Source organism: Rhinichthys klamathensis, unplaced genomic scaffold (genome assembly GCF_029890125.1).
Source record: "Rhinichthys klamathensis goyatoka isolate OS25496 unplaced genomic scaffold, OSU_Roscu_1.1 h1tg000099l_1, whole genome shotgun sequence".
Classification (NCBI taxonomy): domain Eukaryota; kingdom Metazoa; phylum Chordata; class Actinopteri; order Cypriniformes; family Leuciscidae; genus Rhinichthys; species Rhinichthys klamathensis.
The window spans coordinates 1,074,818-1,096,931 of NW_026606638.1; positions in this window are offsets into that span (position 1 = coordinate 1,074,818).

Here is a 22,114-nt window from a genome sequence, read left to right on the forward strand (position 1 = left end):
AAGCAGCACCATCCCAGGAGGGATGAATACCATCTCTTTTCAAAAGGTCAGGTCTGCCCCAAAAACTTTCCAATTGTCAATGAACCCTATATTATTTTGCGGACACCACTTAGGCCCTGTTTACACGAGAACGCTCGCCGGTGAAAACGCAAAAATATAATATTGGATGTGCCTTTCATTTACACGGACAACATCTCCAAGACGTTACACACCGTATGACTAGAAAATCAAATTCCAAATCACAGTCTTTGCTGTGCCAATTTAATTGATATAAGTAGTGTAGAACATTATATAGAAACTGTGTCTATTCCTCGTTTAGTGAGGCCAAATAATAAATCCACTGTAGGATCTAGGAAAAATCTTATTGTAATTAAACCTGAAAATCTAAATATCAGTGAACAAAAACAATTTCTAAAACTAGGTCTTCTAAACATTAGATCGCTCACGCCTAAGGCGGTTATTGTAAATGAAATGGTCACAGATAATAGGTTCGATGTACTTTGCCTTACTGAAACCTGGCTTAAACCAAACGAGTATTTCGGTCTAAATGAGTCTACCCCGCCAGGATACTGTTATAAACATGAGCCCCGTCTGATCGGTCGTGGCGGCGGTGTTGCAACAATCTATAGAGATATTATTAATGTTACTCAGAAAACAGGTCACAGGTTTAATTCGTTTGAAGTACTGGTGCTAAACGTTACGCTCTTAGATGTAAGAAAGAAATCCCTATTATCTCTAGCCTTGGCTACTGTATATAGACCTCCAGGGCCCTACACTGATTTCCTAAAAGAGTTTGCAGACTTTCTCTCAGATCTATTGGTCAATGCCGATAAAGCAATAATTGTTGGAGATTTTAACATACACGTAGATAACACAAACGATGCGTTAGGGACTGCGTTTACAGATTTATTAAACTCCTTTGGGGTCAAGCAGAATGTCAGTGGTCCCACTCATCGTCTAAATCATACACTAGATTTAATTATATCATATGGAACCAATCTAACCGATATAGATATTATACCGCAAAGTGACGATCTCACCGATCATCACATGGTAACTTGTATAATACGCACTGCTGAAATTTGTCATGTTGCGCCACGTTATCGACCAGGCAGAACAATCTTTCCGACCACTATAGATAGATTCTCAAATAGCTTACCTGATCTATCTCAGCTGCTCAGAGAACCCAAACAAACAGATGAACTAGAGGAAATGACTAGCAGTTTGAGCACCATTTTCTCTAGTACATTAGATATTGTTGCACCAATTAGATCAAAAAAGGTTAGAGAGAAAACTAAAGCACCATGGTACAACAGTGCTACGCATGCTATCAAGAGAGAAACTCGTAACCTAGAGCGTAAATGGAAACAAACTAATTTAGAGGTCTTTAGAATCGCGTGGAAAGACAGTATGTCACGTTATAAAAAAGCTCTAAAAGCAGCCAGGGCTGAGCATCTCCGCAAACTAATAGAAAATAACCAAAATAATCCAAGGTTTTTATTTAACACCGTGGCTAGACTAACAAATAAACAGACATCACCCGAGCAAATTATTCCGTTACAGTATAGTTGTAATGATTTTATGAATTACTTCAATGAGAAAATAGAAAGCATCCGAAACACAATTGTAAATGTATAATCCTCTATGGTGTCTTATGATTCAGCCTCAATTATCGCCCCTCAAGAACAACTACACCGCTTTACAACTATAGGACAGGAAGAGCTAAATAAACTTATCATTGCATCTAAACCAACAACATGTTTATTAGATCCAATACCAACTAAATTTCTGAAAGAAGTGTTACCTGTAGTGGAAGAGCCTCTTCTTAATATTATTAACTCGTCTTTATCTTTAGGTCATGTTCCAAAAATATTCAAGCTGGCAGTAATAAAACCTCTCATTAAGAAACCGCAATTAGATCCAAATAACTTAGCAAATTACAGACCGATTTCAAATCTTCCATTTATGTCTAAAATACTAGAAAAGACTGTGTCCGCTCAATTGTGCTCTTTCATGCAAGAAAATGAGATATATGAAAAATTTCAGTCAGGATTCAGACCGCATCATAGCACAGAAACTGCGCTAGTTAAAATTACAAATGATTTACTTTTAGCTTCTGACCAAGGCTGTATCTCAATATTAGTTCTACTCGATCTTAGTGCTGCGTTTGACACTATCGATCATAAAATACTCTTGGATCGACTACAAATCTACACTGGTGTTCAGGGACAGGCATTAAGCTGGTTCAGATCGTATTTATCAGACCGTTACCATTTTGTTTGTTTAAATGGGGAAAAATCGAAGATAACGTCAGTAGACTATGGAGTGCCGCAAGGATCGGTGTTAGGCCCTCTGCTATTCTCAATATATATGCTGCCACTTGGTAATATTATAAGAAAACATGGAATTAATTTCCACTGTTATGCTGATGACACTCAATTATATATTTCATCACGGCCAGATGAAAACACTAACTCATCAAAATTGACAGAGTGTCTTAAAGATATAAAATGCTGGATGATGCATAATTTCCTGCTACTAAATCCAGATAAAACGGAGGTATTACTTGTTGGTCCAAAAAACTATCCACAAAACCACTTACAATACAACTTTAATATAGAAGGATGTCCTGTTACTTTATCCTCTACGGTAAAAGACCTGGGTGTTATACTAGACCACAACTTGTCTTTCGAAAATCATATTTCATATGTTACAAGAACAGCCTTTTTCCATCTTAGAAACATTGCTAAATTACGTAACATGCTATCTGTTCCCTTTCGTTGTCACTCCGAGTTCCGTCGGATGACGACGAATGGGGTTTCGCTTAGAAAGCCAATCGACTTCGAGTACTACAAAACGAGCCAATGGCAAAGAAATGCCATGGGTCTGCGGAATTTGCATAGCGTAACTCCGCCTCACCTCGTGGGTATTTAAGGAGCACGCTGGCAGCAAACCGGCATGTTTTCGCTTCGGAGCCAAGGTGATCCTTCGTTCCACAAGCCATTCCTGTACTGTCAGTTCTGCAGACGAGCGAGATTCTCTGGTGTTGGTGTGACGGCGATCTCCGGCGAGGACGCGCTTCCTGCTGTTCTGTCCGTGATTCGACAGCGAGTGTGTTTCTCCCCGGGCGCTTCAACACAGTCAGAGTTTCTGTTCTCACAAAAGAGCTTGCACGCGGCACGTCTTTTTAAAGATGCCTCGCCCGTGCACTTCTGGTTGCGGTAGACTCGTTGATGACTCTGATGGGCACGAGTGGTGCATAGTGTGTTTGGGCATTGATCACGCTAGAGCAGCACTCGTGGATGATTCATGTTCTCTCTGTGGGAACATGACCATCGCAGCATTACGATCAAGACTCGGTGATCTCGCAAGAGTGAGGGTCCCCTCATCCACACCCCGATCTACTGACTCTAGAAATAGAGCTAGTACTTCGGCTGGTGGCCAGGGTGATCTGAGGATGACGGTTTGGAACAAAGCGCCGACTATCAGTCCGTGCCCAGCCGCATCCTCTCCAGTGCTGCAACCCGTGAGTGCTCGGGGGATTCCGGCGGGATCATCTTCGGGTGTCCCGCGGGTTTCCTTTGACGCTCCAGAGGGAGAAGCGATGTCTATCGCAGCATCACAAGGTGGGTCTGAGTCTTCTGGAAGTGAAGACTCATCACAGCTGCCACCTTCGGGTGTGAATACAGTTGTGCCAGAGTCTGATCCAGAGATGACGGCCATGCTGTCTCGAGCCGCCGCGAGCATCGGGTTAGAGTGGAACCCTCCGCCCTGTCCCGAGCGCTCGCGGCTGGATGATTGGTATTTGGGTCAGGCTGCGGACCCCCGTCCGCGTCAGGCCCCGATACCTTTCTTCCCGGACGTGCATGATGAGATCTCGAAGTCCTGGAAGACTCCCATGTCTTCCTGTGACCGCTCGCTGATTTCATCCGCCTTTCCTCCCCTCGATGAGGCCGCTGCCCGTGGGTACACTGGGCTCCCCCCGGTTGAGCGCTCTGTTGCGATGCAACTGTGTCCTCAGAGCGCTTCTTCTCGTGGTGAGCCTAAGCACCCATCCAAAGCCTGTAGGTACTCGTCTGCGTTAGTGGCGAAGTCCTACAGAGCTGCGGGACAGGCAGCCGCCTCGTTGCATGCCATGGCCATTCTGCAGGTCTACCAGGCCCAGATGCTCAGGGACATGCACGAGGGCAGGACAGACCCGGGGCTCTTCAATGAGCTGCGCGCCGCCACCGACCTTGCTCTCCGAGCGACGAAGGTGACCGCGCGCTCCCTGGGTTTGGTGATGTCCACAGCCGTGGTCCAGGAGAGACACCTGTGGCTTAATCTTGCTGATGTGAGGGATGCCGAGCGGTCCCGGCTGCTCGACACCCCCATATCGCAAGATGGCCTTTTCGGCGGTGCAGTCGAGGATTTTGCCCAACAGTTCTCGACTGCCCAGAAACAGACTGAGGCGATCAAGCACATTCTGCCCCGACGGCCCGCTGCTGCCTCCACTCAGCCGACCGGGCAGAATACTCAGTCTGTTCGCCGCCGAGGGCGCCCTCCTACGGTTCCCACCCCTCCCGCCCGGCCCAAGCAGCAGCCTTCACCCGGGCCCGGTCGCGGAGGAGGCCGTAGGAAGGCGCCCCAGCCCTCTCTAGTCCCGCCCCCCGCTAAACGCCGGGTCAAGCGGCGCTCCTGAGACGGGCTGCTCAGGGATGATGTACACTTCTCAGGAGATGGTAGCAGGACCACTCCTTCCCCCGGTGGAGGGCCGGGGGAGAATCTTGAGAGAAGTGACACATTCATCCCTGAGCACACAGAGTTCTTGGACGACACGGTGCGCCGCCCCCGAGCCGTGCACCCCTCGTCCTCCTCTGTCCCAGAGCCGGATGACAGTGCGCGCCGTCCCCGGACCGTGCCGCTCTCATCCCCCTCTGTCGCCAGACCCCTGGCAGAGCAGACCCCCGTGGAACGTTCGTCCTTCCCTGGTCTCCTCTGTCAGGGCGCGGTTCATGACTGCACCCCCACATCGGGCCGCTATGCCGTCCACGTCTGGGTCAGTCATACCGCCTCGCTGCCCCACCGACGGGAAGTCTGTGGTTCGCATGACCCCGCTGGTTCAGTCCTTGGGAGCCTGGCTAGAGCTTCCCAACCTGTCCCGCTGGGTCGCACGAACGATCAGGCTCGGCTACGCGATTCAGTTCGCGCGGTCTCCTCCCCGCTTCAGGGGAGTCCGCTCCACTATGGTCGGTGGCAATGCCCCTATCATGAGAGCGGAGGTTGCTACCCTGCTGGCGAAGGGTGCAATCGAGACTGTCCCTCCAGCCGAAATGAGGTCCGGGTTTTACAGCCCCTACTTCATTGTCCTGAAGAAAACCGGTGGGTTACGGCCAATCCTGGACCTGCGCGTATTGAACCGCTCCCTTCACAGGCTGCCGTTCAAGATGCTCACCGCCAAACGCGTTTTCGAATGTGTGCGGCACCAGGATTGGTTTGCAGCGATCGACCTGAAGGACGCCTACTTTCATGTCTCCATTCTCCCTCGACACAGACCGTTCCTACGGTTTGCTTTCGAGGGACAGGCATATCAGTACGCAGTTCTCCCATTCGGGCTAGCCCTGTCCCCTCGCGTCTTCACGAAGGTCGTCGAGGCAGCCCTTGTTCCCCTCCGGGAACACGGGGTTCGCATTCTGAACTATCTCGACGACTGGCTGATTCTAGCTCACTCTCGAGATCAGCTTTGCGAACACAGGGATTTGGTACTCCGCCATGTAGCCCGGTTGGGCCTTCGGGTCAACTGGGAGAAGAGCAAACTTTGCCCCGTGCAGAGGATCTCTTTTCTCGGTATGGAGATCGACTCGGTCGCCATGTCCGCGCAGCTTACGAGCGAGCGCGCGCAGTCACTGCTGACTTGCCTGAGACAGTTCGAGGGCAAGAGTGCGGTTCCACTGAAACTTTTTCAGAGGCTCCTGGGGCATATGGCATCTGCAGCCGCGGCAACGCCGCTCGGATTGCTTCATATGAGACCGCTTCAGCTTTGGCTTTGCGACCGAGTCCCGAGGTGGGCATGGCAACACGGCACGCTCCGAGTACCAGTTACTCCGACCTGCCGTCAGACCTTCACCCCGTGGGGGAACCTCAGCTTTCTACGGGCAGGAGTGCCTCTGGAACGAGCTTCCCGGCATGTTGTTGTAACAACAGATGCCTCCGCCACGGGCTGGGGTGCCATGTGCAATGGACGTGCTGCCGAGGGCTCCTGGACAGGACCCCACCGCTTATGGCACATCAATTGCCTCGAGTTGCAGGCTGTACGTCTTGCTCTGCGCCGCTTCCGGGCCGTGCTCAAGAATCAACACGTACTAGTCCGAACAGACAATACCGCCACTGTAGCGTACATCAACCGTCAAGGTGGTCTGCGCTCCCGCCGTATGTCGCAACTCGCCCGCCACCTCCTCTTATGGAGTCAGAAGCATCTGAGGTCGCTTCGAGCCATTTACATCCCTGGAGCCCTGAACTGTGCAGCCGACGAGCTGTCACGGCTTCAGCCCCTCCCCGGAGATTGGCGACTCCATCCCCAGACGGTTCAGCTGATTTGGGACCAGTTCGGGGACGCACAGATAGATCTGTTTGCCTCTCACGACTCGACCCATTGCGCCCAGTATTATTCCCTGACCGAGGGCACGCTCGGCACGGATGCTCTGGCGCACAGCTGGCCGCGGGGCCGCAAATATGCGTTTCCCCCAGTGAGCCTTCTTGCGCAACTCCTGCGCAAGGTCAGGGAGGACGAGGAGCAGGTCACTCTGGTCGCGCCGTACTGGCCCACCCGGACCTGGTTCTCCGAACTTGTACTCCTCGCGACAGCACCTCCTTGGCCGATTCCTCTGAGGAAGGACCTCCTTTCTCAGGGACGGGGCACCCTATGGCACCCTCGTCCCGATCTTTGGAACCTCCACGTGTGGCTCCTGGACGGGACGAGGCAGGTTTGAGTACCCTGCCACCAGCGGTGGCGGCTACCATCACTTCCGCTAGAGCGTCGTCCACGAGACACCTCTACGCGTTGAAGTGGAACCTCTTCGTCAGCTGGTGCTCTTCTCGCCGAGAAGAGCCCCGGAGTTGTTCGATCAGTGTTGTGCTTTCCTTTCTTCAAGAAGGGTTGGAGCGAAGGCTGTCTCCCTCCACCCTTAAGGTCTATGTAGCCGCTATTGCCACACAGCATGACCCTATAGAAGGTAAGTCTTTGGGGAAGCATGACCTGATCATCAGGTTCCTGAGAGGAGCAAGGAGACTGAATCCTCCTCGTCCTCCTCTCGTACCCTCTTGGGACCTCGCAGTGGTCCTAACTGCCCTGCGCAGTGCTCCCTTTGAGCCTTTGCAGTCAGTCGAGCTAAACTTCCTATCTATGAAGACAGCGCTTCTGACTGCATTGGCCTCCGTTAAGAGGGTGGGGGACCTGCACGCATTCTCCGTTGACGAAGCGTGCCTAGAATTCGGGCCGGGCTATTCTCACGTGATCCTGAGACCCCGGCTTGGATATGTGCCCAAGGTTCCTACCACTCCCTTTCGGGACCAGGTGGTGAACCTGCAAGCGCTGCCCCCGGAGGAGGCAGACCCAGCCTTGGCACTGCTCTGTCCAGTACGTGCTCTTCGCATCTATGTAGACAGAACGCAGTGTTTCAGGACCTCAGACCAGCTCTTTGTCTGTCATGGTGGGAAGCTGAAGGGAAAGGCTCTCTCCAAGCAAAGGTTGTCTCACTGGATAGTGGACGCCATTGCCTTGGCATACCAGCAGCAAGGTCGACCGTGCCCCCTTGGTGTGACTGCCCACTCCACCCGGAGTGTGGCATCCTCTTGGGCTTTAGCGCATGGCGCCTCGCTAACAGACATCTGCAGAGCTGCAGGCTGGGCGACACCTAACACTTTCGCCAGATTTTACAATCTCCGAGTGGAGCCAGTCTCCTCCCGTGTACTGTCTTTTTCAAGCTAACATGGGTTCTGTAAGGTGTCTTCGCTTGCTCGCCACTCCACTCCACGGACTGGATACGTGCGATATTTTTGCTCAGGTGAGCTTCCCCGAAAGCCCTGAGTTCCTCCAGCACTTCTGATGCTGGCGCCAGTGTCTATTGCCTGCGCGTCGGCTAGGTGCCTCCCGTGTGCATGGTACCTCCTCTGAGCTACCCCCACATGTGTATTTCCACTGTAAGCCTCTTTGAGCATGTGTCTTTCCCTTGGCAAGCCACCTTGCCACCCCTGGGGTTGAAATATTCCACCTGCGGCTGGACACCCCAGTGATTCCCCATATGCATCCCTCGGGTCATATGTGTATTCCTAAGTCCCCCCCTCTGGGTTGGCAGTAATTGCATACTTCCCTAAAAAAGATCTGGGATATGCTCCCCAGTGTACCTTGGTATTCCTGTGTTAAATAGGAGTCCTTCGTCCGTGCTAGTCACGACAGGGATCTCAGATTTACGCAGGGCACTGGAAGACAGCTGAGAAGTGGCGTGATTAGACTGGTATCCCCATTCGTCGTCATCCGACGGAACTCGGAGTGACAACGAAAGGGAACGTCTCGGTTACGGATGTAACCCTCGTTCCCTGAGTAGGGAACGGAGACGTTCCGTCTGTCTGCCACTTCCGCTGTGCCGCGGGGATCGCCTGAGCTCAGTCTTGGCTCCTCAGCGAAGAAAACATGCCGGTTTGCTGCCAGCGTGCTCCTTAAATACCCACGAGGTGAGGCGGAGTTACGCTATGCAAATTCCGCAGACCCATGGCATTTCTTTGCCATTGGCTCGTTTTGTAGTACTCGAAGTCGATTGGCTTTCTAAGCGAAACCCCATTCGTCGTCATCCGACGGAACGTCTCCGTTCCCTACTCAGGGAACGAGGGTTACATCCGTAACCGAGACGTTTCCGATGCAGAAAAGTTAGTTCATGCATTCATGACCTCGAGACTAGATTACTGTAATGCTTTATTAGCTGGTTGTCCTGCATCCTCAATAAACAAGCTACAGTTAGTGCAAAATGCAGCCGCTAGAGTTCTTACTAGGTCCAGAAAATATGATCATATAACACCAATTTTATCATCTCTACACTGGTTACCTATCAAGTTCCGTATCAATTACAAAGTACTATTACTGACCTATAAAGCCCTAAATGGTTTAGCTCCTGTGTATTTAATGGACCTTCTATCGCCCTACAATCCATCGCGTTCTTTAAGATCACTAAATTCGAGGCTTCTAGTCATTCCTAGGATATCTAAGTCCACTAAAGGAGGGAGGGCGTTCTCACATTTAGCTCCTAAACTCTGGAATAGCCTTCCTGATATTGTTCGAGGCTCTGACTCAGTGCCGCTGCTAGCCATTTTGGTGCCCTAAGCATAATTCCTTTATGATGCCCCCCCCCCCCCTCTAAAAAAAAACATTTTCATTTAGGATTTTCATTTAGGGGGGCTAAGCCCCCAATGAGGGTATGATTTATAAAAATAAAAAAAAAGCTAAAAAGTAACACTTTAGATTAGGGTCTAATGCTTACTATTAACTAGTTTCATTACCATGCAATGGCATGGTTTTATAATCACTGGGATCCCGAATTTGAGGCAGGTTAGTTAGGGGTGTTCGGGGGAAATTTTGGATTTTTCTGAACTACAGATGTGCATTTTAAGATGTTGTGAAGGCAAAAAAAAAAAAAAAAAAATCGATAACAACAGCTTTAAAACCATGTCAGTGGGCAGCTGATTATTTTTCTCTCCTCATCAGCATCACACTCTTTTTCTCTTTGTTTTTATCTTGCCCTGTCTCTTCCCCTCCTAAAGTTGGCTTTTTTAATTTACTAAAGGTTACAATTTGTATTTTATTCTCAATATGTACACATTCATTATAAATCCTGTGCCTAACATGATGAAAACGGCTTTGTTCATGTTTCTTGTCCCCTCACAATGACAGTAGCCTAAACTATTACACTATAGGCTACATGTTACATAGGCCTATTTTCAGTTCAAAATGGCGAAATTAGACAAAACTATATTAGTTTGCCTAATTATTTTTTGTCATTCGTTTAACATTTATGACCTAAAAAAAACTGTCAAATAAAGTTAAGTTTAGCTACTTACATCTTATCTCGCACTTGACCGTACACTGAAGCGTCGAGTTGCACTGTTCAAATTCGCGCTCAGCGTCTGTGAACATAAAGCCCGCCTACTTTGATTTGATTGGTCATCTCAAATATTCTGACATTGACGAGCAGTGACAGACCAATGAGGCTCAGATGAACACACGAACACACACACACACACCCTGTCCTGTGTTTCTGACGTGCTCTCTGTCTCTGCTCGGCGCCGCTGCGGAATGAAGAGGAAGAACGCGCTGAATCTGATTATAACAAGAAGTTTGATGATTGGTTTTTCATTAGGCTATTTTTGGTGCCCCCTCAGCACTTGGTGCCCTACGCACAGCGCGTGATGCGCGTGGTGGGAGCGGCGGCGCTGCTCTGACTCGCTGTCCCAGTTTAAAACTAGATTAAAGACGCATCTTTTTAGCCAAGCATTTACATAATGCTTACCTTTTATAATACTGCTGAATCAGATCAAATGCATTTAATACTATAAAACTTGAAGAGACTGTAGGTTATCTGTATAGGTTGCATAGTATTTGCAGTCATTACGTTCCTGTATATTGCGTGAATGACGGGTGGTTGGGCAGATATTGTGTTTTGCGGTAGGTGGTATGCCATACGGAACCGTTGTCCACTGAAACTGCCTATTCACGCACCAGTGGGGCTCGACAGCCTTAGTCAACGGGTTGGCGCGTATGGTTGGGCTGCGGAGAGATTGTGAGATTGTGGTTAGGTCTCAGCAGCAGGAGGGACGTAGAGGTCAGTAAGCTGGGCTGAGTTGAGTGGGGGACGGAGGGGGGTGATTTTGGGACGCAAGAGTCACTGTCTTCATGTTTTGTCATTTACGCCTGTGTTATGGAAATCATCATTATGAACAGCAGCTACGCTAATTATTTTCCCTTTGCTTTTCTGCTGTTATCTCGGGACGCGAGTCCCGAGAAAATGGCGTTCATCAGCTCCAGTTTGTATCCAGCCTCTCACGGAGACTTCAGATGCTCCAATCACAAAGCCTGTGAAGTGACGACTCAGCACGGGCGATATGGACTCTCTATGGTGGACGGCACTGATCCTCAACAACTCGTCTTAAGACCGGCGTGCATACTTGGACTTCCAAAAAATACTCTAAATGTTCCGATCCAATCTGACTTGTAATGCTGCCCGAATCATGCACTGTTCCTTCGTTGGCCAGAGGAGAACTGGCCCCCCGACTGAGTCTGGTTTCTCCCAAGGTTTTTTTCTCCATTCTGTCACCTGATGGAGTTTTGGTTCCTTGCCACTGTTGCCTTGGCTTTTGGCTTGCTTAGTTGGGGACATTTAACATTTAATATTATTGATCTGCCTTACTTAAGGTGGACGTTGACGCAATTTCTTTTAGAAACAAACTTTGTTATATTGTTTTCATGTTATCACTGTGAAGCGCTTTGATACAATCTGTATTGTAAAAAGCGCTATATAAATAAAGGTGACTTGACTTGACTTGACACGGTGACGGCATTTTTGGGGCTTAAAAATGCAAAAAAGTGAAACCACCCTCCAGAGTGGAAATCTTAAAAACACTCCACCGTCGCGTTCCCTTATCACATGTGAAGCCCTCGGCGCTGACAGAGAAGGCTATACTATACATGTGACACGAAGTGCAAGTGACAATAACAGAAGACATTACTCACCGTGTTTGTGGACTGATCCTACTTACCACAGTTGTTTGACTAGTAAAAGGCGCGAGCGCACGAGAGAAAAATAAAGATGGTAAGCACGGATGGCAGGTTAACAGGTTAGCGAGATCCTAGCGTGTTGTGCTAGCGATAACGTTTTAGATAAAAGCTAGCGATGTCCGATTAATGTGATATATATCTAATATATGTTGATGAGTAAGTTATATTTAGCAATATAAACAACAAGGAATGATAGTAAATAGAGATTCAAAACAGAAAGATGAAACAAGTTTGCTATGGAAACTTGTTAATGAAACAAGATGGCGGCGCGCACAGACGCGGCGGCTGAGGTCTCTCTGAAACGGAACTGTATTTTGTTGTTATTTTTTATTATACTCTGGAAGTTTAATCTGGGTATTTCAGAGTTGATTAGTTTCACCCGGGAATCATTGATTTATATTGGACGACACAACAACAGTCAGTATTGGTGACCTTTCCTCACATGCATGGAATTCCAGTGGAGATCACTACTAGATCACCGGAGTCTTCGAGGATTATCATACCCAGCAGCGGACGGCGAAGAGAGTGTAAACAAAAACGAGGATGCAGGGCTGGATTGTGTGTCTATACGAACAACAACTGGTGTACAAACTGCCATTATTGACAGACCTGTTGTTGGCAGTTAAATGCAGACTTTTATCTGCCACGGGAGATGTCGGTTGTTGTTGTTACAGCTGTGTATATTCCACCAGACGCTAACGCTAACACTCGGCTACATGTTAACAGCTATAAACAAGCAACAGAACTCTTATCCTGATGGGGTGTTTATTGTGGCTGGTGATTTTAATCATGTAAACTTTAAGACAGAGCTTCCAGGGTGTGATCAACATGTTAAATGCTCCACCAGAGGGGAGAACACACTGGACTGTGTCTATTCTAACATCCCCAAAGCTTTCCGAGTGTCAAACCTTCCTAATCTTGGACAGTCTGATGACCTGTCACTTTTTTAAACTCCAGCATACTGCCCCATCATTAAGAGACAGCAAACTGTTATCAAAATGGTTAAAACCTGGCCGGAGGAAGCATCCTCACAGCTGCAGGACTGCATTCAAAGCACTGACTGGAGTCTGTTTTCAACTCAGGACCTTGACAAATATACATCTACTGTGCTTTTTTATATCAGATGCTGCGTGGAAAGTGTAACCATCAACAAACGCATCCGTGTCTACTCAAAAAGGAAGCCATGGATGAGTAAGGAGGTCCAAATTAAGACCTCAACCTCAAGAGAGGGATAAAATCAGCCAAAGCTGCATACAAGGAGAAGATCGAGGAGCACTTTACTTTTAGGGACACGACACACATGTGGCAGGGTGTGCATCATATAACCAACTTCAGGGGCAGCAGAGAACCACTGACAGCATGAGGCACCATGTTGGCTGAGGAATTAAATTGCTTCTTGTCCGATTTGAGAGAGGAACGGACAATGCAGCTTCACGACAGCTGGACTCTGCTGGCAGCATGCTTACCCTACAAACACATGAGGTCATGCGACTTTTAAAAACTGTGAATGCCAAGAAGGCTGCTGGACCGGATGGGATCCCAGGCAGGGTCCTCCAGGATTGTGCCCATCAGCTTGCAGAGGTTTTCACAGACATTTTTTATCTCTTACTTGCACATACTGTCGTACCAGACTGCCTGAAAACTGCTACCATTATCCCAGTGCCAAAGCAGTCCAACATCACTTCCCTGAATGACAATATATCAATAGCACTTACGCCTATCACATCCAAGTGCATCGAAAGACTCATTCTGGGACACATTAAATCTGCACTTCCTCCCACTTTAGACCCCCATCAATATGCAGACAGGTCAAATAGATCTGTTGAGGATACAATAAATACTGCTCTCTATACTGCACTTAAACACCTGGAGCAGAAGGATACATATGTAAGGATGCTCTCTGTAGATTATAGTTCTGCTTTTATTACCATCGTCCCTAGCAGACTATTCACAAAGATGCTGGAGCTGGGCCTCCAAGCTGGAGCAACCAACTGTGTTTGTGGATCTTGGACTTTCTCAGAAAACGCTCACAGACTGTGAGACTGGGCACGAACATTTCCACAACCCTGACTCTTAGCACTGGAGCACCGCAAGGATGTGACTACACACATGACTGTACACCAGTTCACCCCACTAACACAATAATATGGGGCTTATCTCAAATGGCAGTGAGGCTGCCTACAGAGATGAGGAATGTAGATTGGTTGAGTGGTGTGCAAATAACAACTTGTCTCTCAACATCAAGAAGACAAAGGAGCTAATAATAGACTTCAGGCGACACCGGGAGGAGCTTCAGCCACTGGAAATACAGGGAGGTAGAGAGAGACCTCAGCTTTAAATTCCTGGGCCTCCATGTCAGTGAGGACATCAAGTGGACCGTTAACACTGCTGCCCTGGTTAAAAAAGCCCAACAGAGACTTTACTTCCTCAGAACTTTGAGGAAGGCCGATCTCTCTGCAAGACTGCTTTAGTCTTTTTACTATTGCATTTTTCTTTCTACCCAACAGCCATTTTTGAACTGAATTCCCTGTCCCCTGCCTCTACCCTGCCACAGCTGCTTCAATAATGTTGAATGGATGCCATATGGCAATATGCCATATTGTTGCAATAACATGCACAAGGCACTTTAAGCTATTTTTATTGTTTTTATTGTTTTAACTTATTGTTTTTATGTCTGTTGGTATATGTGGGTAATATAGATGAATTCAGTTTGTTTTCTATGAGAGATGTAAAATTTCGTTGTATACCATGCAATGACAATAAAGGTACAACTAAAACTAAACTAAAAACTAAACTAAAGCTTTACGGAGCTTACAAACGCAAACCAGCAGCCAAAACCATGCAACACAGGCAACGACTAACAGCTGGCACATCAGACAGCTCATGCAAGTAAGGATGAATCAACTGTGCATCAACAACAATAGCATACAACATCATATCTTGGTACTGTGAAACAGCAAAAAAAATATCTCAGGTTACAAATGTAACCCTGGTTCCCTGAGAAGGAACGAGACACTGCATCTGAGGCCCCATCCACACTACTGCGTTTTAGTTTAGAAACGGAGAATTAAAACGAATACGATCTCCGTCCACACCAGCGTTTTAGCTGCGTATTAGAATTGATCTCCGTCCACATTAAAACGACTGAAAACGCGGATCACGTGACCATTCACCAACACTGGGCATGCGCGTGCCGGTGTAAACACAACTTCATTGATAAAATGATCCCACCATGCTCTGGGTTAACCCCAAACCGACGCTCCATGTACGGTCAACGCTGCCGCTGCACACGGGAATTGTCTCAGATCGCTCGAATAACAGCTTGACTCCGGCGCATGTAGGCAGTTATAGCGTTGTAAAATGCAGAATTTACTTGTACAACAGCTGCTAGCAAAGATATACGCCATGACTGATGACACCCAATCAAAGAGCCGAGCGGGAGCCTCTACTACGTCATCGTTTCTAAAGTCCTCCGTCTTGACCCGTCTACACTAAAACGCCCTCCGGAGAATCAAAACGAAAAACGGATCGGCAGCGTTTCTAAACTTCTCCGTTTTGGGTCTCCGTTTTTGCCGTTTTAGTGTGGACGGGAGGTGCAAACGTAGCAAAAGGTCTCCGTTTTTAAACGAAAACGCAGTAGTGTGGACGGGGCCTGAAAGAAGCTATTGGGAAACGTCTCAGCGTGACTGTTGTCTGTAGCATGTGTAAAAACGTGACAATTGTATTGGCTGTCGTATTTTGACAATCTAAATGATCATATATAGTATATGTTGATACCTATGCAACATTTTAGCATTATTTAGCAAAGGGACATAAAACCTCCCAACAGACGAATTTTCCCACTTGGAAATTGCAACCTTCCCATTGGTCAAGCCAAAACACCGAGGTGTAACTTCTGAGGAACTTAAAAGCCAAAACAAAAATTCCCTCGCCCGACTTCTCTTCCTTCTCCTGGTTGCTCTGCGTGAAGACCGGAAACCCGGTCTTACCGCAAGGTCGTGGGACTGCAGGCCTCAATCTGCAACCAACTATGTGCTTACTCTGGAGAGAGAACTCTCTCTCAACTACATCAGAGTCAAACTAACCACGCAAGTTCGTCATCATTTCTTCATTCAGCGCAGAAAAAAAATTGATTGCATCTTCAACAACATCGACTCAGGGAATTATCAAAACCCTCTTCAGAACACCTGACAGCTTCAACTGCAAAGGCAATGCAAGTATAGTATATTTTAACTAAACAGAGGATTAGGATAAGCAGTAAAATCCTCTTAACGAGGTGTTTTGAAATCAGTGAATGGTGGTTCTTTTCATATGGTTAAATGACTCTTTCCCATTCATTCCCTGTTTCTGTTTTCAGTTGCGTTCTGTCACTTTCAATTTTACCCATGTATGTGTGTTTGTGTTTGTGTTTGTTTAGATTAGTTCCGTGTTTGTGATTTTTGTTAATAAAACTTGTACACAATACATATGAGCTCCCTGGTTCTGATTCTGCCTGCAAAATAATGTCACTTAAACGTTTCCTGATCTTGTTACACGCTCTCAGCGCTGTGCATGCTTAGAAATAATTATTTTTCTCTGATCATGAAAAATACCCTGTTCTTAGAATTAATAAATGATCAATGCTGAGTGTTTGCTGGACGAACTGATTAATTGATTGTAATATTAAGTTAGCTACATCAAGTTAATCCAATTAACTGATCCAAATATTTACAATTAACCATAAGTTATGATTAATTATTAATATTTCCATGTTAAGCTAATTTGCTACATTGGCATGCTGATGCCGATGTATGCAGGCCAAATTCGGGTTTTACCAAGCTTTCTCGATCTCAGAATGGAGATCGGGAAGAAAAAGAAGGCTCATGGGACCTGGGTGGTTATGTTCAGATAAGAGCCACTCCTCTAAACCTCCCAGAGCGGTCTCTTCCTTAGGCAAGGCCACAAATGCGGATCACCCCAGGTCTCCCAAGCTGCCGGCTCCGCCCTGGTTTCCAGAACTGCCGGTTCGCCCTGGTCTCCCGAGCTGCCAGATATGCCCTGGTCTCCCAAACTGCCAGCTCCGGCCTGGCCTCCTGAACTGCCGGATCCACCCTGGCCTCCCGAACTGCCGACTCCGCCCTGGAGTCTTCAACACCTGGCTGCACCTCTAATCTTTACCCTCTAGTCTAGACTCCCTCTAGACCACCCCTCCCCCACCCCTCTCCGGTTGGATAATAGGAATGCGCCTACCGGGAGGGGTGAGTACTGTCACAGATCTGCCAATATTATAGTATATAATTGAACCATAAGACTGTATCCTCACTGTTGCCTATTTCACCCAATGGTGTACAGACAGTCATCTCGATCCCTTGACACACCAAAAACTCTCCACCCCTCACTGCCCTATCTCCATCAATGGCCAGTCAGTAGAAATTGTCGACAGTTTTACTTACTTTGGTATGGTTTGGATAATAATTTGAGTTTTGACCATCACATCACAGACATTCATAGATGCTCCCAACAAAGACTATTTGTCATATGTAAACTCAGGATTCTCTCAGTCAAACCACACGTCTTGCTTCTTTTGTACCAAAGTAGCATTGAACCCATTCTCCTGTATTGTGCCACCTGCTATTTCGCCATGCTCTCTCTCACCAATAGAAACACGGTCCTTAAAAATCACTAACACTTCCTCAAAAATAATTGTTCATCCCACTCCCAACTTGTCTGCTCTCATTGACATTGCTACCATTCGTAGAGCAAACACCATAATACAAAATCCCAGCCACCCTCTCAACTCATGTTTCACCCTTCTCCCATCAGGCCGTAGATACAGACAGCTATCCCATAAAAAAACAAGCCTAGGGAAAAGTTTTGTACTCTCAGCAATAAGAGCGTTTTTTTTTTTTCAGAATGCGTAATTTTTAATAATTTTACTGTTGTGTTGATGGTGCCATTTCTGTGCAATGTGTCTATTATTATGAGTACAATAATATGTGTATTCTGTGTAGTATGTGCATATGGATGTTGAATGTTGCTCCTGGTACAGTCACTCTATCGAGGACAATAAAGAATGAATTTGGAATCTGGAAGACAGAGGATCTTTGTGTCAAAAATTCAGAATTGGACTGCTTAAATGGACCATTGATACTGTAGAAAGATTGTCATTGGCAAAAAGCCAAATCCCACAACGAGGCTTTCTGTATCTTAGTCATAGTCCCTTCACAGTTATTACTGAGATAACTACGATTTGAGTGGTGCTGTGACACCTGTTATTTTGTCCCTCATGGTAAGAATGCTATCAAGTCTAGATTACTACAGTTACATGTCATCTCATTACATCCATCTGTTCCAGAAGCTCTAAAATAATATGTTTCTCATGCCAACAGATGAGAAAAGATATACATTGGAAAATAAAGAGTTGGTAGATTCATGATAACTGCAAGAATCACAAATACTTGCAAGTATTCACTCTATCCTTGAGGTTTTTCTTTTCTTTTTATTCACAGTTCAACAATCAACAGTTCATTTTATGTTCAGACTATTAGTGACTTTGCTATAGATTTCTGATATAACTTTTGTGACTAGTTTTGATTTGTTTTAAGAGTCGTCTATTGACAGCATCTCTTTATTTGCTGTAGAAACATTCATGTGAATAATGGCACAGTGTATTGCTGTTAAGAGTCTAAATATATTTACATCATACTGAGAACAAACATGCTTTATTGCTTGAGAAGGTTTCCATTTCCAGTGACACAATTCATGATTATCTTTTTCTGAGGTCTTCCAGAATTCAATAAAAGTCATTTTCAGCAATACAACCAGAGATTAACTACGAGTTACTGTTTTGACTGCTTTGAAATTGGAAAAAGAAAGAATCCAGATAAATAGAATGTAATACATCATGTAGACAGAAGTGTTATCATGGGAATGACTTCAGCATCGCAAGTCAAGAATGAACTTTCAAAGATAAAGAATTGTACAATGTTGCCCAAATCTATATTGAATGCTTGTTTTGAATCCAAAAGAAGTGCAGAAGGTTTTGTGGTGCTATACTGGAACACTGTGTTAAAGCTATGGCTCTAGATATTTTTCTTGTGTTCACAGTAGTAACTGTCTAATTTGAAACCTCATATTAATGTGCTTTGTGCTGTTTACCTCTGACCCTTCTCTAAGGCAAACCCATAATGAAAAATAGAAATCTACAACTGTCAATTATGATAAAATATTTAATGAGCAACATGTTACGCAGGATTTCAGCATTACAATTTAATTAGCTATTAGTTTTTCCCTGTCGATCACATCATGTTTAGTATTCAGCATTAGTTTGTTCAACAGAGAGTTTAAAACTACACATCAAAAATTATTTGCTCTTGAATTTTTTAGTGACTTCACAGTTTCTCTCTGCATAAATGTCTGACATCATTTTAAGCATCATATTTAATTTAAATAAATCAATAAAATCCTATCACCTATATCAACATATAACCTATATCAACAGCTCTAAAACAATTCAGAGGGTCAATCACTACATTCAGTTCACATTATTTTGTCCATTTCTTTTATTCAAAAATCCCCTTCAGCATTTTGTTCACCTGTTAGTGAACAAAATAGTTAATCTGTCAATCTGTCAAGTTAGTCTGTCAGTCATTCTAGACAATGAACACAAAACATCTGGGCCTGTAATTATGAAAAAACATGTAAAGATGTACTTAAATCCTGCATCATGGGTCAAAAACCCCTTTTAAATTCAAATAGTTTAATTTAATATAAATTAAATCTATAATCAATTTATTTATTTTTAATTAACAAGCAATTAAGTGTCCGACAATTCACAATTATGTATATTTGGTTAAACTTTATTTTAAGCTCTTGTTAATTAACTATATGAATTTATACTTACACAAGAAAGTACTGGTAATATAAGGTAATTACATGGGTTAAGGTAAGGTTTAGGGGTAGTTATTATCCCATTTATAACCCAGTTCTTGTAATTGCTATAATAAGTACATATGTACATGCAGAACAGGACTATCAAATACAGTTTGAGGATAGGATTAGGTTTGGTTTGGGGTTAGTTGCAAGTAATTATGCATAATTAATAGTAATTACTATAGAAACTACATGTAATGTCTAACAAAGACACTGTCAAATAAAGTGTGACCGCATATTTTTTAAAGTATATATTAGGTTACACTTTATTTTAAGGTGACATAGTTACATTGTACTTACTTACTTAAGTACTGAGTAATATTAATTAACTACATGTACTTACTATAAAGCTACAGTACTTGTAATTATGCTTAATTTACTGTTATTACTAGTTTACATTTTGTAACGTAACTACGACACCTTAAAATAAAGTGTTACCATATATTGATCAATATATTATATCCATGCTCTTTTTAAATACTGAAAATATTAAACATGCAAACTTTTTTAGTGCTTATTTTCTGATTTTTATGTTGATGTCATTTGGGAGACTTGATCTTATCATCTTAAACAATGGGAGTCTTTTGTTTGCACTTGCGTTATTGACTACTTTACATGAGTGCTGTCCATGGTGCTGAATAATATGAGTTTTGCATGACCAAACTTTTAGGGGTAGTTCACCCAGAAATTAAAATTCTGTCTCACACTCACACTCATCTTCACTTTATTTCTTCCGTTGAACACAAAAAGAGACGTTTAGCATATTGTCAAAGCTGCTCTCTTCCATAGAGTGGAAGTAAAATTTGAGCTCCAAAAAGCACTATAGGTTGGGTAGGCGCAGTTGTAACAAGGTACAGTTTTAATACTGTGAATATTTGTCTTCTTCTACAAGTTCAAACTGCCATCACTGGCCCATTGGCATTAGAAATCTCTGCCTGTGTGTAAACATTGAAGCTCTTCGTCCACTTACCTGCATTGGGTTTGACAGACAAGGCTAAAGCCTAGTCCCAGACAAAAATGCATGTTTGAGCTGTTTTAAATGAAAGCAATTTGCATTGACATATTTTGAAATATGTCACTGCTATTGATTTGTCTCAGGATTCCAGTAAATGTCCTAATTGAACTAAATTCTAATCCTGGCTTAATCTAAACCAGGCCATAAAGCCACAAAAATACGCAACAGATATGCATCATTACAATTTGAAAACAATTAAAGTATGAATTTCAGGTTACTTCACCTATTAACTTGCTCCCGGAGGGTCACTATACTGCAGAGTTTAGCTCTAATCCTAATTAAACACACCTGAACCTAATCAATGTCTTCAGGATTACTAGTAACCTAGAATACATGGATCAGCCGTGGTCTCCACTTCATGGCTCTGGCCTGTCTTTCCTCTCCCTACTTCTATACATATCGTTCTCCCTCTTTTATTACCTTTTGTTATTCCTTGTGGCATCATGAGCCACCCTTAAAATGTGGGGATTATGTTTTGGGGTCTTTGTGTTTCATTTGAGCTTTTAGTTTGTCTGGTTTCTTTCTTTTTCCTATTGTTTGTGCTATATTTCAAATGTTCTGAAGCTTTAAACCTTTGATACATTTAAGGGAAAATCTTGCAATTTGGAATTTTTTCAATTGACTATTTTACATGTTGGGATGAAAGAAAGAATTACAAATTTAAAAGTGACTTAAGCAAGGACAAGTCAAGATGTGAAGATGCAGAACATGGTGTCCCATGAGAAGCATTAACAGTCTCTAAATTAGAGTGACACATTAAATGACATTGAATCATCCAAAATTACCATGAACTTATTTTCTTCTCTTCATAGAGAACAACCTTGAACAGTTATAGCATCTGACAGGAGTCTCATTCATCTTTTAATCTGATACGGTACAAGGTTAATTTTTGAAGCTATTTATTCTCCACACAAAATTGCACTCTGGGGATTTTCCAGTGCTGGAGAAAGAGGAAGTGGTGTAAGGATGTCCACTCAAGCCAATATTCCAGCTGTGGCAAATTGTTACTAAAAGTTTGACTCTAAAGCCTGTGTTTTGTGACGGGAATATCATGGGTGTCACACTGTGAATGTTATTTTAGTGGTTTATTGCCAGTAGGCTTAATGAATCTTAGTACTTTTGGTATATATGCCAGAGTCTCATTATAATCTTCTGAAAAATGAAGTAGCCTGGTGAAAATGTAAGCAATATTTGCACATTGCTTTTTACAATACATGTAGTACAGGGAAGGTGCTTTAAAAAAAAACAGTCAGCAAGCCAAAGCCGATATCGGAATGTGAAAAAAACCGAGTCGATACAATTAATCAACCTATTTACATTAAATAATTCTGTAATTCTACTTAGCCTGATAGTCTTACAGTATTTGGAATAGTAATTTCTCTTATTAA